Source organism: Rhinoraja longicauda, chromosome 21 (genome assembly GCF_053455715.1).
Source record: "Rhinoraja longicauda isolate Sanriku21f chromosome 21, sRhiLon1.1, whole genome shotgun sequence".
In the NCBI taxonomy this organism is placed as follows: Eukaryota; Metazoa; Chordata; class Chondrichthyes; order Rajiformes; family Arhynchobatidae; genus Rhinoraja; species Rhinoraja longicauda.
In genome coordinates, this window is record NC_135973.1 from 12891501 (window position 1) to 12907690 (window position 16190).

Genomic DNA, 16190 nt, shown 5'->3' on the forward strand with positions numbered 1-16190 from the left:
ACAAGAAGAGTTGAAACTTAACATCAGCCCTTCTTTTCTCATCTCTTTACCTCCTGGCATCATCTGCCACAGTTCTGATTGAATGTTGCAAAACAAAACATCCCCTTTGATATAGCAAACTACACACAGAAAACTATTTGTTTCCCACCAAGTGGCAAGGCAATGGTAGAGGAACTGCTGTTTAGCATGAGTTGTTTAGTTTACTTTAGTTCATTTTAGTTTACTTTACTTTAGTTTAGAGATACAGCAGGGAAACAGGCCCTTCGGCCCACCGAGTCCGCGCTGACCCGCGATCCCCCGCACACTAACGCTACCCGACACACACTAGGAACAATGTTACATTTACACCAAGCCAATTAACCTACAAACCTGTACGTCTTTGGAGTGTGGGAGGAAACCGGAAATCACGGAGAAAACCCACACGGTCACGGGGAGAACGTACAGACTCCGTACAGACAGCACCCGTAGTCAGGATCGAACCCAGGTCTCTGGCGCTGTAAGGCAGCAGGTCTACCACTGTGCCACAGTGCCACCCGTTCGGATTCTGATTGAATGTTGCAAAATAAAATGCCCCCTTTGACAGGGAAAGCTTTACACACTAAAAACCTTTTGTTTCCAACATAGTGGCTTGGCAATGGTGGAGGAACTGCTGTTCAGCATGTGTACTTGCTTCAGTGAGGAGATGTCCTCGTCTGAGGTAGCTGTTGCCAGCCAAGCATCCTTCCCATTCAGGAGGAATACAACAGGGCGGCACGGTGGTAGAGTTTTGCCTTACAGCGCCAGAGACCCGGGTTTGATCCCGACTACGGGTGCTGTCTGTACGGAGTCTGTACGTTCCCCCGTGACCTATCTCATTGCCGGTAATGGACTTTTTCTCCGGAACTGTTGCAGAACAATACTGGGAAACTATGTTATGCACTCTGGTATTTTTCTCTTCTACCTGTTGTAATTGTGGATGGTTTGATTGTATTCATGTAGAGTATTGCCTGATTTGATTGGAAAGCATACAAACAAAACCCTATCATGGTACCTCACACAGTGGCGCAGTGATCGAGCTGCTGCCTCGCAGCGCCAGAGACCCGGGTTCGATCCTTGCTAGGGGCGCTGCCCGTGCGTAGTTTGTACTTTCTCCCTGTGACTGCGTGGGTTTTCTCCAGGTGCTCTGGTGACCTCCCACACTCGTGTAAATTTGTAGGTTAATTGGCTTCTGTAAATTGCCCCCTAGTGTGTAGAATGCAAAAGGAAGATAACGTTGAATTAGTGAACGGGCGATTGATGGTCGGCATGGTTTCGGTGGGCCGAAGGGCTTGTTTCCACATTGTATCTCTAAACTGAACCTCGGTGTCAGTGACAATAATAAACCCAAACCTAAACTGATTTGAACAACATACCGTAGATCGTTATGAAAGCCTTGACTTGTATTTCTGAATTGAACACGTACAAATCTCGTGTAAGAAAATAACTGCAGATGCTGGTACAAATCGAAGGTATTTATTCACAAAATGCTGGAGTAACTCAGCGGGTCGGGCAGCATCTCAGGAGAGGAGGAATGGGTGACGTTTCGGGTCGAGACCCTTCTTCAGACTGACTGTGTACAAATCTCATATAATTAAAGTATAGTTCAAAATTTGAAATAAATTCCCAATGTTCGTAGAAGGATGAGAGGGGATCTTATCGAAACGTATAAAATTATTAAGGGGTTGGACACGTTAGAGGCAGGAAACATGTTCCCAATGTTGGGGGAGTCCAGAACCAGGGGCCACAGTTTAAGAATAAGGGGTAGGCCATTTAGAACAGAGATGAGGAAAAACTTTTTCAGTCAGAGAGTTGTGAATCTGTGGAATTCGCAGCCTCAGAGGGCAGTGGAGGCCAATTCTCTGAATACATTCAAGAGAGAGCTAGATAGAGCTCTTAAGGATAGCGGAGTCAGGGGGTATGGGGAGAAGGCAGGAACGGGGTACTGATTGAGAATGATCAGCCATGATGACATTGAATGGCGGTGCTGGCTCGAAGGGCCGAATGGCCTCCTCCTGCACCTATTTTCTATTGTCTATTGTCTATTGTCTATTGATACAGCTGTGATCACAATTGCACACCCTTCACGATCTAACCATCGCTGTTCCGTATGTGAGGGACTGAGACGCCGTGTCATGTTCATCCTGTCTCGTTAGATTTATGAACAGGGTTTGGAGAGCACAGACATATCGACAGCATCAAATGGTAAGTTGCTGACACAGACAGGGTTCATCCCACAGCAAAGGCCAGGTAATGCAAAGCAGGAATTTGAAATGGAAAGCAATAAATCAGGTAATTTGTGGATGGTTGCCAGAATTTTAAAAAAAACAAAGAAAACTTATCGATTGTCATAAAATCCCAACAGGTTTATTAACATGTTTTCATGTAACTCGGGTCCTCTATTAAGCAGGAAAGAATGCAGAGAAGGTATACGAGGATGATCTCAGACCCCAGCGGCCTGTGCTACAGGGAGAGGTTGGGCAGGCTAGGACTTTATTCGTTGGAGCGCAGGAGGCTGAGGGGTGATCTTATAGAGGTGTATAAAATCATGAGGGGAATAGACAGGGTGAAAGCGTAGTATAATAGAAAATGCTCGCACCGTCAAAAAAAATTGCGCCAACAGTGTTTAGTTTAGTTTAGAGATACAACGCGGAAACAGGCACCAAGTCTGTGCCGACCGGCGATCCCCGCACACTAACACCATCCTGCACACACTAGCACCATCCTGTACACACACTAGCACCATCCTGCACACACTAGCACCATCCTCTACACACACTAGCACCATCCTGCACACACTAGCACCATCCTGCACACACTAGCACCATCCTGCACACACTAGCACCATCCTGCACACACTAGCACCATCCTGCACACACTAGCACCATCCTGCACACACTAGCACCATCCTGCACACACTAGGGACAAATTTACAATTTTACAGAAGCCAATTAATCTACAAATCTGCACATCTTTGGAGTGCGGGGGGAAACCGAAGATCTCAGAGAAAACCCACGTGGTCACGGGGAGAACGTACAAGCTCCCCGTTTGGAGAATGTACAAAGGGCGGCACGGCGGCGCAGCGGTAGAGTTGCCGCCTTACAGCAAATGCAGCGCCGGAGACTCGGGTTCGATCCTGACTACGGGCGCTGTCTGTACGGAGTTTGTACGTTCTCCCCGTGACCTGCATGGGTTTTCGCCGAGATCTTCGGTTTCCTCCCACACTCCAAAGACATACAGGTATGTATGTTAATCGACTGGGTAAATGTAAAAATTGTCCCTAGTGTGTGTAGGATAGTGTTAGTGTGCGGGGATCGCTGGGCAGCGCGGACTCGGTGGGCCGAAGGGCCTGTTTCCGCGATGTATCTCTAAATCTAAAAAAAAAAAATCATACAGACAGCACCCGTAGTCAGGATCGAACCTGGGTGTCTGGCACTGAAAGGCAGCAACTAAACTGTTGTACCACCATGCCGCCTGCATACATATATATATATATATAATTATTTAACCATCAATTACCTTTCATTTATCATGGAAAGAAAGTATTCAGTGCTAAGAAAAATATTTGAATACATAAACACTTATGTGCCAAAAACAAGGAATAAGTCATCTTCGCTTTGATCCTGCTCTAACATTCAGTGATATCATAATGGATATTTTACCTCAAAGTAATTTCCGTTGCTTTTTATTAAATCGTCTAACACAAAACAAAACTGAAGTTCACTTGTGGATTGAGATGACACGGTCAAGTATTGTGTACACAAGGTGCTTCATTAATAACAAGGGGCAGCAAGGTGGCACAGCGGTAGAGTTAGTCACGATCGGTGTGAGGGGATCTTATCGAAACGTATACGATTATTAAGGGGTTGGACGCGTTAGAGGCAGGAAACATGTTCCCAATGTTGGGGGAGTCCAGAACCAGGGGCCACAGTTTAAGAATAAGGGGTAGGCCATTTAGAACGGAGATGAGGAAAAACCTTTTCAGTCAGAGAGTTGTGAATCTGTGGAATTCTCTGCCTCAGAAGGCAGTGGAGGCCAATTCTCTGAATGCATTCAAGAGAGAGCTAGATAGAGCTCTTAAGGATAGCGGAGTCAGGGGATATGGGGAGAAGGCAGGAACGGGGTACTGATTGAGAATGATCAGCCATGATCATATTGAATGGCTCGAAGGGCCGAATGGCCTCCTCCTGCACCTATTGTCTATTGTCTATTGTCTATTGTTACTGCCTTACAGCACCGGAGGCCCGATTCCATCCTTACTAAGGGTCTGAAGAAGGGTCTCGACCCGAAACGTCACCCATTCCTTCTCTCCTGAGATGCTGCCTGACCTGCTGAGTTACTCCAGCATTTTGTGAATAAATACCTTCGATTTGTACCAGCATCTGCAGTTATTTTCTTACACTTACTAAGGGTGCAGTCTGTACGGAGTTTGTACGTTCTCCCCGTGAAAGTGTGGGTTTTCTCCGGCTGCTCCAGTTTACTTCCACACTTCAAAGGCGTACAGGTTTATAGTTTGGTTGTAAATTCTGTAAATTGTAAATTGTTCCGAGTGTGTAGGATAGTGCTAGTGTATGGGATGATCACTGGTCGACGGTGGGCAGAAGGGCCTGTTTACATGCTGTATCTTTGGACTTTACTTTAGACTATAGACATTAGACAAACAGCGTGGAAACGGGCCCTTCGGACTATCCTACACACTGGGGATAATCTGCAATTTACAGAATTTACAACCAAACTATAAACCTGTACGCCTTTGAAGTGTGGAAGTAAACTGGAGCAGCCGGAGAAAACCCACACTTTCACGGGGAGAACGTACAGAGCAAGGACGCCCGTTGGATGAGCAGAAAAGTAAGTGCTAATTACAGTTGAACAGGCAGTTTAAAAAGAGCGCCAAAAGGAAGCTAGTAGTCAATTTGAAAAGTCCGGGAGCAGAGCAAGGACGCCCATTGGCTGAGCAGAAAAGTAAGTGCTAATTTAAGTGAGAAGTCAGGTAAATTGGACAATCAGGCAATTTAATTGGTGATATAAGCAAGACTTGCAAAAGGGTGCAGCCCTGTTCAGGTGCAGCCCAGTGAGGGAAGTGCAAGTCTTTGGCTGCGAGTCTTCGGCGAGGAGGCTGAGGTGAGGAGGATACAATTGTTTTAAGCCAGAGCTGGTTATAGGCACAAGGTGATGGCGGAAAAGTTGGCGCAGTGTGTTTCTTGCAGGATGTGGGAAGACAGGGACGTCGCTGGAGCTTCTGGGAGCTACACCTGCAAGAACTGTGTCCAGGTGCAGCTCCTGAAGGGACGTGTGGTGGAGTTGGAGAGGCAGTTGGATGAGCTCAGGGCCATCCGGGAATGCGAGAGTTTCCTCGACAGGACCTATTGTGAGGCTGTCACGCCAAGGGTCCAGGTCGAGCGAAGGTGGGAGACTGTTTCAGGGGGGAGTGGACGTGGACTACAGGAGACCCCAGTGGCTGTGCCTATTGCAAATAGGTATACCCTCTTGGGAACTGTCGGGGCAGAAGACGTTTCCAGTCCGAGTGGCGGACCTGTTGGCAAGGATACTCGACAGGGGAGACCGAAGTCTGGAAGAGCCGTAGTGGTCGGTGACTCCATAGTCCGAGGGACGGACAGAAGATTCTGTGGCAGCAGGAGGGACTTGAGGATGGTCTGTTGCCTCCCTGGTGCCAGGGTTCAACACATCACGGACCGGCTTCAGAAAATCCTGGTGAGGGAAGGCGATCAACCTGAAGTCGTTGTGCACGTGGGCACGAATGACGTCGTGCGGAAGAGGAAGGAGGTGCTACAGCGGGAGTTTAGAGAGTTGGGATAAACACTGAGAAGTAGGACGTCGAAGGTGGTTATCTCTGGACTGCTACCGGTACCTCGTGCTGGTGAGGCCAGGAACAGAGAGATAGAGGATATGAATTTATGGCTGAGGGACTGGTGCAGAGAGCAGGGATTTAGATTTCTGGACCACTGGGATCTCTTCTGGGCTAGGGGTGACTTGTACAAAAGGGACGGGTTGCATCTTAACAGCAGGGGGACAAACATTCTGGCAGGCAGGTTTGCTAGTGTGACACCTGTGGCTTTAAACTAAGTAGTGGGGGGGGAGGGGTTAACAAATTGTGAATATGAAGATTAGGTAAAAGGGAATACAGGAGATATTGCAAAAGACTCTCGGAAGAATGGGAACAGAAGTTCTAGAGGGGAAAAGAAATTAAGGGCAGGGCCAATTGTGAACGATGTGAGAGGGGAGGTAAATACAGAAGTTAAAGTGTTGTACTTAAATGCGCGTAGTATAAAAAATAAAGTGGATGAGCTTGAGGCTCAGTTAGTCATGGGCGAGTATGATGTTGTAGGGATCACTGAGACATGGCTACAAGAGGACCAGGGCTGGGAACTGAATATTCAGGGGTACACAACGTATAGAAAAGACAGACAGGTGGGCAGAGGGGGTGGGGTTGCTCTGATGGTAAGGAATGATATTCATTCCCTTGCAAGGGGTGACATAGAATCAGGAGATGTTGAATCAGTATGGATAGAAATGAGAAATTGTAAGGGTAAAAAGACCCTAATGGGAGTTATCTATAGGCTCCCAAACAGTAGCCTCGACATAGGGTGCAAGTTGAATCAGGAGATAAAATTGGCGTGTCAAAAATGTAATGCTACGGTGGTTATGGGAGATTTCAACATGCAGGTAGACTGGGAAAATCAGGTTGGAAATGGACCCCAGGAAAGAGAGTTTGTAGAGTGCCTTCGAGATGGATTCTTAGAACAGCTTGTACTGGAGCCTACCAGGGAGAAGGCAATTCTGGATTTAGTGTTGTGTAATGATCCTGATCTGATAAGGGGACTAGAGGTAAAAGAGCCATTAGGAGGCAGTGATCACAACATGATAAGTTTTACTCTGCAAATGGAAAGGCAGAAGGGAAAATCGGAAGTGTCAGTATTACAGTATAGCAAAGGGGATTACAGAGGCATGAGGCAGGAGCTGGCCAAAATTGATTGGAAGGAGGCCCTAGCAGGGAAGACGGTAGAACAGCAATGGCAGGTATTCCTGGGAATAATGCAGAGGTTGCAGGATCAATTTATTCCAAAGAGGTGGAAAGACTCTAAGGGGAGTAAGAGACACCTGTGGCTGACGAGGGAAGTCAGGGACAGCATAAAAATTAAGGAGAGGAAGTATAACATAGCAAAGAAGAGTGGGAAGACAGAGGATTGGGACTCTTTTAAAGAGCAACAAAAGTTAACTAAAAAGGCAATACGGGGAGAAAAGATGAGGTACGAGGGTAAACTAGCCAATAATATAAAGGAGGATAGCAAAAGTTTTTTTAGGTACGTGAAGAGGAAAAAAATAGTCAAGGCAAATGTGGGTCCCTTGAAGACAGAAGCAGGGGAATTTATTATGGGGAACAAAGAAATGGCAGACGAGTTAAACTGTTACTTTGGATCTGTCTTCACTGAGGAAGATACACACAATCTCCCAAATGTTCTAGGGGCCGGAGAACCTAGGGTGATGGAGGAACTGAAGGAAATCCACATTAGGCAGGAAATGGTTTTGGGTAGACTGATGGGACTGAAGGCTGATAAATCCCCAGGGCCTGATGGTCTGCATCCCAGAGTACTTAAGGAGGTGGCTCTAGAAATAGTGGAAGCATTGGAGATCATTTTTCAATGTTCTATAGATTCAGGATCAGTTCCTGTGGATTGGAGGATAGCAAATGTTATCCCACTTTTTAAGAAAGGAGGGAGAGAGAAAACGGGTAATTATAGACCAGTTAGTCTGACATCACTGGTGGGGAAGATGCTGGAGTCAATTATAAAAGACGAAATTGCTGAGCATTTGGATAGCAGTAACGGGATCATTCCGAGTCAGCATGGATTTACAAAGGGAAATCATGCTTGACAAATCTACTGGAATTTTTTGAGGATGTAACTAGGAAAATTGACAAGGGAGAGTCAGTGGATGTGGTGTACCTCGACTTTCAGAAAGCCTTCGACAAGGTCCCACATAGGAGATTAGTGGGCAAAATTAGGGCACATGGTATTGGGGGTAGGGTACTGACATGGACAGAAAATTGGTTGACAGACAGAAAGCAAAGAGTGGGGATAAATGGGTCCCTTTCGGAATGGCAGGCAGTGACCAGTGGGGTACCGCAAGGTTCGGTGCTGGGACCCCAGCTATTTACGATATACATTAATGACTTAGACGAAGGGATTAAAAGTACCATTAGCAAATTTGCAGATGATAATAAGTTGGGGGGTAGTGTGAATTGTGAGGAAGATGCAATAAGGCTGCAGGGTGACTTGGACAGGTTGTGTGAGTGGGCGGATACATGGCAGATGCAGTTTAATGTAGATAAGTGTGAGGTTATTCACTTTGGAAGCAAGAATAGAAAGGCAGATTATTATCTGAATGGTGTCAAGTTAGGAGGATGGGGAGTTCAACGAGATCTCGGTGTCCTAGTGCATCAGTCAATGAAAGGAAGCGTGCAGGTACAGCAGGCAGTGAAGAAAGCCAATGGAATGTTGGCCTTCGTAACAAGAGGAGTTGAGTATAGGAGCAAAGAGGTCCTTCTACAGTTGTACCGGGCCCTGGTGAGACCGCACCTGGAGTACTGTGTGCAGTTTTGGTCTCCAAATTTGAGGAAGGATATTCTTGCTATGGAGGGCGTGCAGCGTAGGTTCACTAGGTTAATTCCCGGAATGGCGGGACTGTCGTATGTTGAAAGGCTGGAGCGATTGGGCTTGTATACACTGGAATTTAGAAGGATGAGGGGGGATCTTATTGAAACATATAAGATAATTAGGGGATTGGACACATTAGAGGCAGATAACATGTTCCCAATGTTGGGGGAGTCCAGAACAAGGGGCCACAGTTTAAGAATAAGGGGTAGGCCATTTAGAACGGAGATGAGGAAGAACTTTTTCAGTCAGAGGGTGGTGAAGGTGTGGAATTCTCTGCCTCAGAAGGCAGTGGAGGCCAGTTCGTTGGATGCTTTCAAGAGAGAGCTGGATAGAACTCTTAAGGATAGCGGAGTTAGGGGGTATGGGGAGAAGGCAGGAACGGGGTACTGATTGAGAGTGATCAGCCATGATCGCATTGAATGGCGGTGCTGGCTCGAAGGGCTGAATGGCCTACTCCTGCACCTATTGTCTATTGTCTATTGTCTATTGTAAACTATAAATCTGCACATTTTTGGAGAGCGGGAGGAAATCAGAGCACCTGGAGAAAACCCACGCGGTCACAGGGAGAACGTACGAGGTCCATACTGACATCGCCCGTAGTCAGGATCTAACCCGGGTCTCTGGGACTGTCAGGCAGCAACTCTAATGCTGCATCACTGTGCCGTATGAAAGTACACTAATCATACTGTAATTAGCCGATACTGGGATTCACTATAGTCCACGTGAGGGATAGTGAATGATATTCCCTTTCTCCCTCGATGAGGCAGCAGGGAATTCCTCCTGCTTTTCCTGGGAGACACAACAGCACACTTCACTTTACTGGAAGGAATTATGAGGCTGTGTCTTGTAATGGGCGGTTGGTCCACAGTGGCAGGGAATAGAATTAATGGCTCTCTGGAGCTTCACGTTTGCCTGAGTGGATTTGATATTGTTGATGTACTGTTCACACAGGCAGCAACAAGTTTACAAAACTGTGAGGAAATACCACGTATTCTCTCATTGTTAAAACACCTTATTACTTTGCTGAAAGGTGGCAACATTGGCAACAGTGGAAACATCTGCTGGAGCCGGGATTCCTTTCTTCGGCAGATGTTAGCTTCATCTTGTGTGCCAGCTGTGGCTCAGCGGTCAGCATGCTCACCTCTGAATCCAAAGGCTCTGGGTTCGTCTGGCCCTAGAGATTCATGTACCAACAGCCAGCCATTGGGCCCATTTCTAATGGAGCGCTACGTTGTGGGAGGTTGATACGTTAAAATACGATTCTGTCTGTTTTGCTGCCTGGGAGAGGTGAAGCTCTTCAAAATGGAGGATTCCTCATACGTTCATTGCCACCAGGGTATTGCTTTCATTCCCTTCAGTATCAATCCCAGATTTATTCAGAGATAGCACAGTGGCGCAACTGTAGAGTTGCTGCCTTACAGCGCCAGAGACCTAGGTTCGATCCTGGCTATGGATGCTGTCTGTACAGAGTTTGTACGCTCTCCCTGAGACCACGTGGGTTTCCTCTGGGTGCTCCAGTTTCCTCCCACACTCCAAAGACGTACAGGTTTGTAGGTTAATTGGCTTCGGTAAAATTGTAAATTGTCACTAGCCGTGTAGGATAGTGCCAGTCACCATGTACTCAGTGGGCCAAAGGACCTGTGTTTGCACTGTACCTCTGAAGTCTAAAGATGCTTTAATGCCATTTTGTAAAAAGTGCAGAGAAAATTGCATAAGGAATTGCAAAGAACTGCAGATGCAGCCCAGACCATCAAACAAACCAAGCAATCAACAAACCAAACTTCCATTGACTCCATTTACACCTCACGCTGCCTCGGCAAGGCCAGCAGCATAATCAAGGACAAGTCGCACCCCGGCCACTCCCTCTTCTCCCCTCTCCCATCCAGCAAGAGGTACAAAAGTGTGAAAACGCACACCTCCAGATTCAGGGACGGGTTCCTCCCAGCTGTTATCAGGCAACTGAAGCACCCTACCAACAACTAGAGAGCAGTCCTGAGCTACTATCTACTTCATTGAAGACCCTCAGACTATCTTTAATCAGACTTTACTGGTCTTTGTTTTGAACTAAATGTTATTCCCTTTATACTGTGGATGGCTCGATAGTAATCATGTATTGTCTTTCTGTTGCCTGGCTAGCAAAATCTTTTCATTGTATCTTGGTACATGTATAATACAATACAATACAATACAATATATCTTTATTGTCATTGTACAGGGGTACAACGAGATTGGGAATGCGCCTTCCATACGATGCAATAAATTAATTTTCTAATTAGTATAAATTTATACAACCCAGTGAAACAAAATTAGAAACCGTTTTAAAACAGTATAAAGTTCAAGTAGGTCTGTGCCGGTTCACTGTGCGATGTGATCATCCGGCTCAGCAGGACCGGTTCATAGCAGCTATGGCCCTGGGGATGAAGCTGTCCCTGAGTCTGGAGGTGCGGGCGTAGAAGGCCTTGTATCGTCTGCCCGATGGTAGAATTTCGAACAGACTATTGCAGGGGTGTGAAGAGTCTTTGTGGATGCTGGTGGCTTTTCTGAGGCATCGTGTGCTGTAGATGCCTTCCAAGGCTGGTAGCTGTGTTCCGATAGTCTTCTGAGCACTATGGACTACCCGCTGAAGAGCTCTCCTCTCTGCCTCCGTGCAGCTGAGGTACCACACAGGGATGCCATGCGTTAGGATGCTCTCTATGGTGCAGCGGTAGAAGGTCGTCAGCAGCTGTTGGGGCAGACCAGACTTTTTCAGTGTTCTCAGATAGAACAGTCGTTGCTGTGCCTTCTTGACCAGCGCAGCGGTGTTAGTGGACCATGTGAGGTCCTCCGAAATGTGAGTGCCCTGAAACTTGAAGCTGGACACTCTCTCCACACTGTCCCCGTTGATAAAGATCGGGGCATATTCCCCGTTGTGTGACCTACGGAAGTTGATGATCAGCTCCTTGGCCTTGGAGGTGTTTAGGGACAGGTTGTTAACATGTGACAATAAACTAAACTAATCTGAACTAAAATGTATGTTTGTCACTGTGAGTTCTTTAGCCTTTGTTCAAGTTGGCAATGTGCATGGTTATCTGCCCAATGCAACTAATCATTGCTAGCCATGATCTCAGTTAAGGGTAGTCTTGGCTTTCGACAGGACTCTTGCATTAGTGCTGGAGTCTTTGCATTGATTCTGAGTATTCATTAAAGGCAGATCCGATGATATTAATCCAAGATCTTTCAATATTTTTTATACAAACCCAGATTTCACAGCCACAGAGAAAGGTTTATGAGACTGCAGCGTTGTAGTTGGAGAATTAGATAAGTTCAGAGGTCATGTACAGGAATGAACTGCAGATGCTGGTTTAAACAGAAGATAGACAAAATGCTGGAGTAACTCAGCAGGTCGGGCAGTATCTCTGGAGAAAAGGAATAGGTGACATTTCGGGTCGAGACCCTTCTTCAGACTGAGAGTCAGGGGAGAGGGAAACGAGAGATATGTTTATTGAAAACCTTGTGCATTAGTTTCTCAACGGAAATTTGTTGGTAAATTGTTCCTAATGTGTAGGATACTGCTAGTGTATGGACAATACGAACCCGGTGTGTAGAGGGGCCTGTTTACATGCTGTATCTTTAGACTTTACTTTAGACTTTAAACATTAGACATACAGCGTGGAAACAGGCCTTTGTTCCCAATGTTGGGGGAGTCCAAAACAAGGGACAACAGTTTAAGAATAAGGGGTAGGCCATTTAGAACTGAGATGAGGAAAAACCTTTTTCAGACAGAGTTGTGAATCTGTGGAATTCTCTGCCTCAGAAGGCAGTGGAGGCCTATTCTCTGAAAGCTTTCAAGAGAGAGCTAGATAGAGCTCTTAAGGATAGCGGAGTCAGGGGGTATGGGGAGAGGGCAGGAACGGGGCACTGATTGAGAATGATCAGCCATGATCACATTGAATGGCGGTGCTGGCACGAAGGGCCGAATGGCCTCCTCCTGCACCTATTGTCTATTGTCTATTGTCTTTCGGACTATCCTACACACTAGGTACAATCTAAACTTTCCGAAAGCTGATTAACCTACAAACCTGTACATTTTTGGAGTGTGGGGGGAAACCGGAGCACCAAGAAACAATCCACGCGATCACAGGGAGAACGTATGAGGTCCATACAGGCATCACCCGTAGTCAGGATCGAACCCGGGTCTCTGGGGCTGTAAGGCAGCAGCTCTAATGCTGCGCCACCGTGCTGCACCAAAGTACACTAATCATAACTGTAATTAGCCGATAGTAGGATTCCCTGCAGTCCACGTGTGTGAATGATATTCCCTTTCTCCCTTGATGAGGCAGCAGGGAATTCCTCCCATTTTTCCTGGGAGGCATAACAGCCTACTTCACTGCAGACGCTGGTTTTAAACCGAAGATAGACGTAAAAAGCTGTGGAATAACTCAGCAGGTCAGGCCACATCTCTGGAGAAAAGGAATAGGTGATGTTTCGGGTCGAGACCCTTCTTCAGACTGAGAGTCAGGGGAGGAGGGAAACGAGCGATATGTTTGTTGATGACCTTGTGCATTCGTTTCCGTCTGTAGTCCTCAGCACATTACAGTTTCTAGACAAACGCACATGAATACTGTGTGGAAGAAGGTTCTTGACCTGAAACGTCACCCATTCCTTCTCTCCAGAGATGTTGCCTGTCCCGCTGAGTTACTCCAGCATTTTGTGTCTATCTTCGATTTAAACCAGCGTCTGCATTTCTTTCCTCCGCGATACTGTACGGAACATGCCTTACACCTTTGGCACAAACACCCCAAGGATATCAGGAGTGCCCTTACCCTTAACAGCAAGTTCCTTGTATCTCCTTAATGACACGAGGAGTCCACCTCAGGAATAACCCCCTATTTATCGGATATTCTCAGGTAACCACCTCGATAATAGCAGATCGCAGTCGTCTCTCCACTCCAGCCATTGTTGTTTGTGAGGGGTAATCTAGTCAGATGGACATGGATAGGCATGGCTCAGTGACCAAACCACCAGAACACTTTGACCCCAGTACCCACTGTAAGCCCCACACGAAAATGACACATTTAAGATTCGGTGGACTATTTTTACGTTATTGCAGATTACTGCGTTTCCTTATTCTTGTCCGACTGGATACTTCTTAGAGTGCTCATTAGGATCTGGTTCCAACTATACTTTAGACTTTAGAGTTTAGAGATACCCTTCGGCCCACCAAAGCCGCGCCAACCAGCGATTCCCGCACACTAGCACTATCCTACGCACTAGGGACAATTTACAATTTTTGCAGAAGCCAATTAACCTACAAACTTGTACGTCTTTGGAGTGTGGGAGGAAACCGGAGCACCCGTAGAAAACCCACACAGTCACGGGGAGAACGTACAAACTCCGTACAGTTATCCCCTGGTCAGGATTGAACCCGGGTCTCTGGCGCTGCGAGGCAGCAACTTCGCCACTGCGCCACCGTGCTGCCCCAAATACTCTTCTCTGTAATTGCAAGTCCACCTGTCCCTGTGGTTCAACTTACTCTCGCTGTTACTGATTTTTGTGTCCGGTGATGTATTTTACAATTTATCTTTATTGCGTTTTTGAGTGTGTTGTTGTGTTAGTCACAGAGGACAGTGTGCGTGGGATGTGGAGGGAGGTTCAATGAGTGGGTGGTTGCCATGGGCTACTTTATGTCCCTGTGAATTAAACCAAGCTGGCAACAGTCTCATCCATTGCCGACGCCACTTTGCCTTGAGAAGCTGTAGAAAATGCTGCATTGAAGGAATTTATCCGATGGGGTTATCTTCTTTGGTACTTTGTTCATTTCTGTTTTGCTCATAAGTTCACAAGTCATAGGAGCAGAAGTAGGCCATTCGGCCCATCGGGTCTACTCAGCCATTCGATCTACCTTTCCCACTCAAACCCCATTCTCCTGCCTTCTCCCCAAAACCCCTGACACCATTCCTAATCAAGAACCGGTCAATCTCCTCCTTAGAAATATCCATTGACTTGGCCTGCACAGTCAAGGGTGGTAGATGTTGCCAGGACTCGAGGGCTTGGACTGCAGGGAGAGGCTTGGACTCTATTCCTTGGTGAGCAGGAGGATGAGGGGTGAAGTTATAGAGGTGTACAAAATCATGAGAGGAATAGGTCGGGTAAATGCACAGGGTCTTTTGCCCAGATTTTGGGAATCGAGAACGTGAGGACATAGGTTTAAGGTGAGAGGAGAACGATTTAAAGGAACCCTTTACATAAAGGGTGGTAGATGGATGGAACGAGCTGCCAGAGAAGGCAGTCAAGGCATAAGAGAGGATAGGTTTGGGGGGTTATGTACCAAGCGCGGGCAGGTGGGACTATCATAGGTGACTGGCGTGGGCAAGTTGGGCTGAGGGGCTCGTTTCCACACTGTATGACTCCATGCCTCCATGAAGTCCCATTAAACACACTATGGCAAGTAGAGCACGTACAATATAGAGTGTGAAACCTCTTCTACACTATTCCATCACATGGTTTAACGGTCAGTAAAGCACTGGTTAGTACAGTAGGAAGCTCCCTGTGCACTGTCCTGTCAAACGCTTCCATGGCAGGGACAGCACAGGTGAGAGTCAGAGTACAGCTTCATCTCCGGCAGGAGGGATCCGTTGCAATAGGTGCAAGGATCTTATAGAAACATATAAAATTCGTAAGAGATTGGACAGGCTAGGTGCAGGGAAAATGTTCCCGATGTTGGGGGAGTCCAGAACCAGGGGTCACAGTGTAAGAATAAACGGTAGGCCATTTAGGACTGAGAAGAGGAAGAACTTTTTCAGCCAGAGAGTTGTGAATCTGTGGAATTCGCTGCCACAGGAGGCAGGGGAGACCAATTCACTGGATGTATTCAAGGGAGAGTTAGATATAGCTCCGAGGGCTAATGTAATCAAGGGATATGGGGAGAAGGCAGCAACGGGGTACTGATTTTGGATGATCAGCCATGATCACATTGAATGGTGGTGCTGGCTCAAAGGGCCGAATGGCCTACTCCTGCACCTACTTTCTATGTTTCTATGTTTCTAAGACTACTTCCACTCCAATGCAAGTCACCATTTTGATCTCCTTCAACAGAAGATTACCAATTTATGATTAGCAACGTTAGCGTCAATTTGGGACGCGCTGCCAAGGAACAGCGAGAGGAATCCAAAACTATTTACTTTGACACCTCGAACATGAAGGGACAGGGGACGTGCTGCCCCTCAATCATTGCCATGTTCCAACTCGGAGATGAAAGACGTATCTGACTTTCACACACCGAACCACTCAGTCCCCCGTTTCTTTGCCTTCAGAAGGCACATTGACCTCTTGTGGTTTCACTGATCTTAGGTTGATTTTCTTTTCGTATCAAAAGCCACGGAGACATGATTGGGCAAAAAACAAATTCGATTGTGCTTCAGGGTCGTGCTGCTCTGTAAAGTGGAGCTAGTGTGTTTTTTGATCAGTGAGTTTTAGAAACCAGCTTGAATAAACCCCAGGGACTTTGTTAGCTGTTGTATG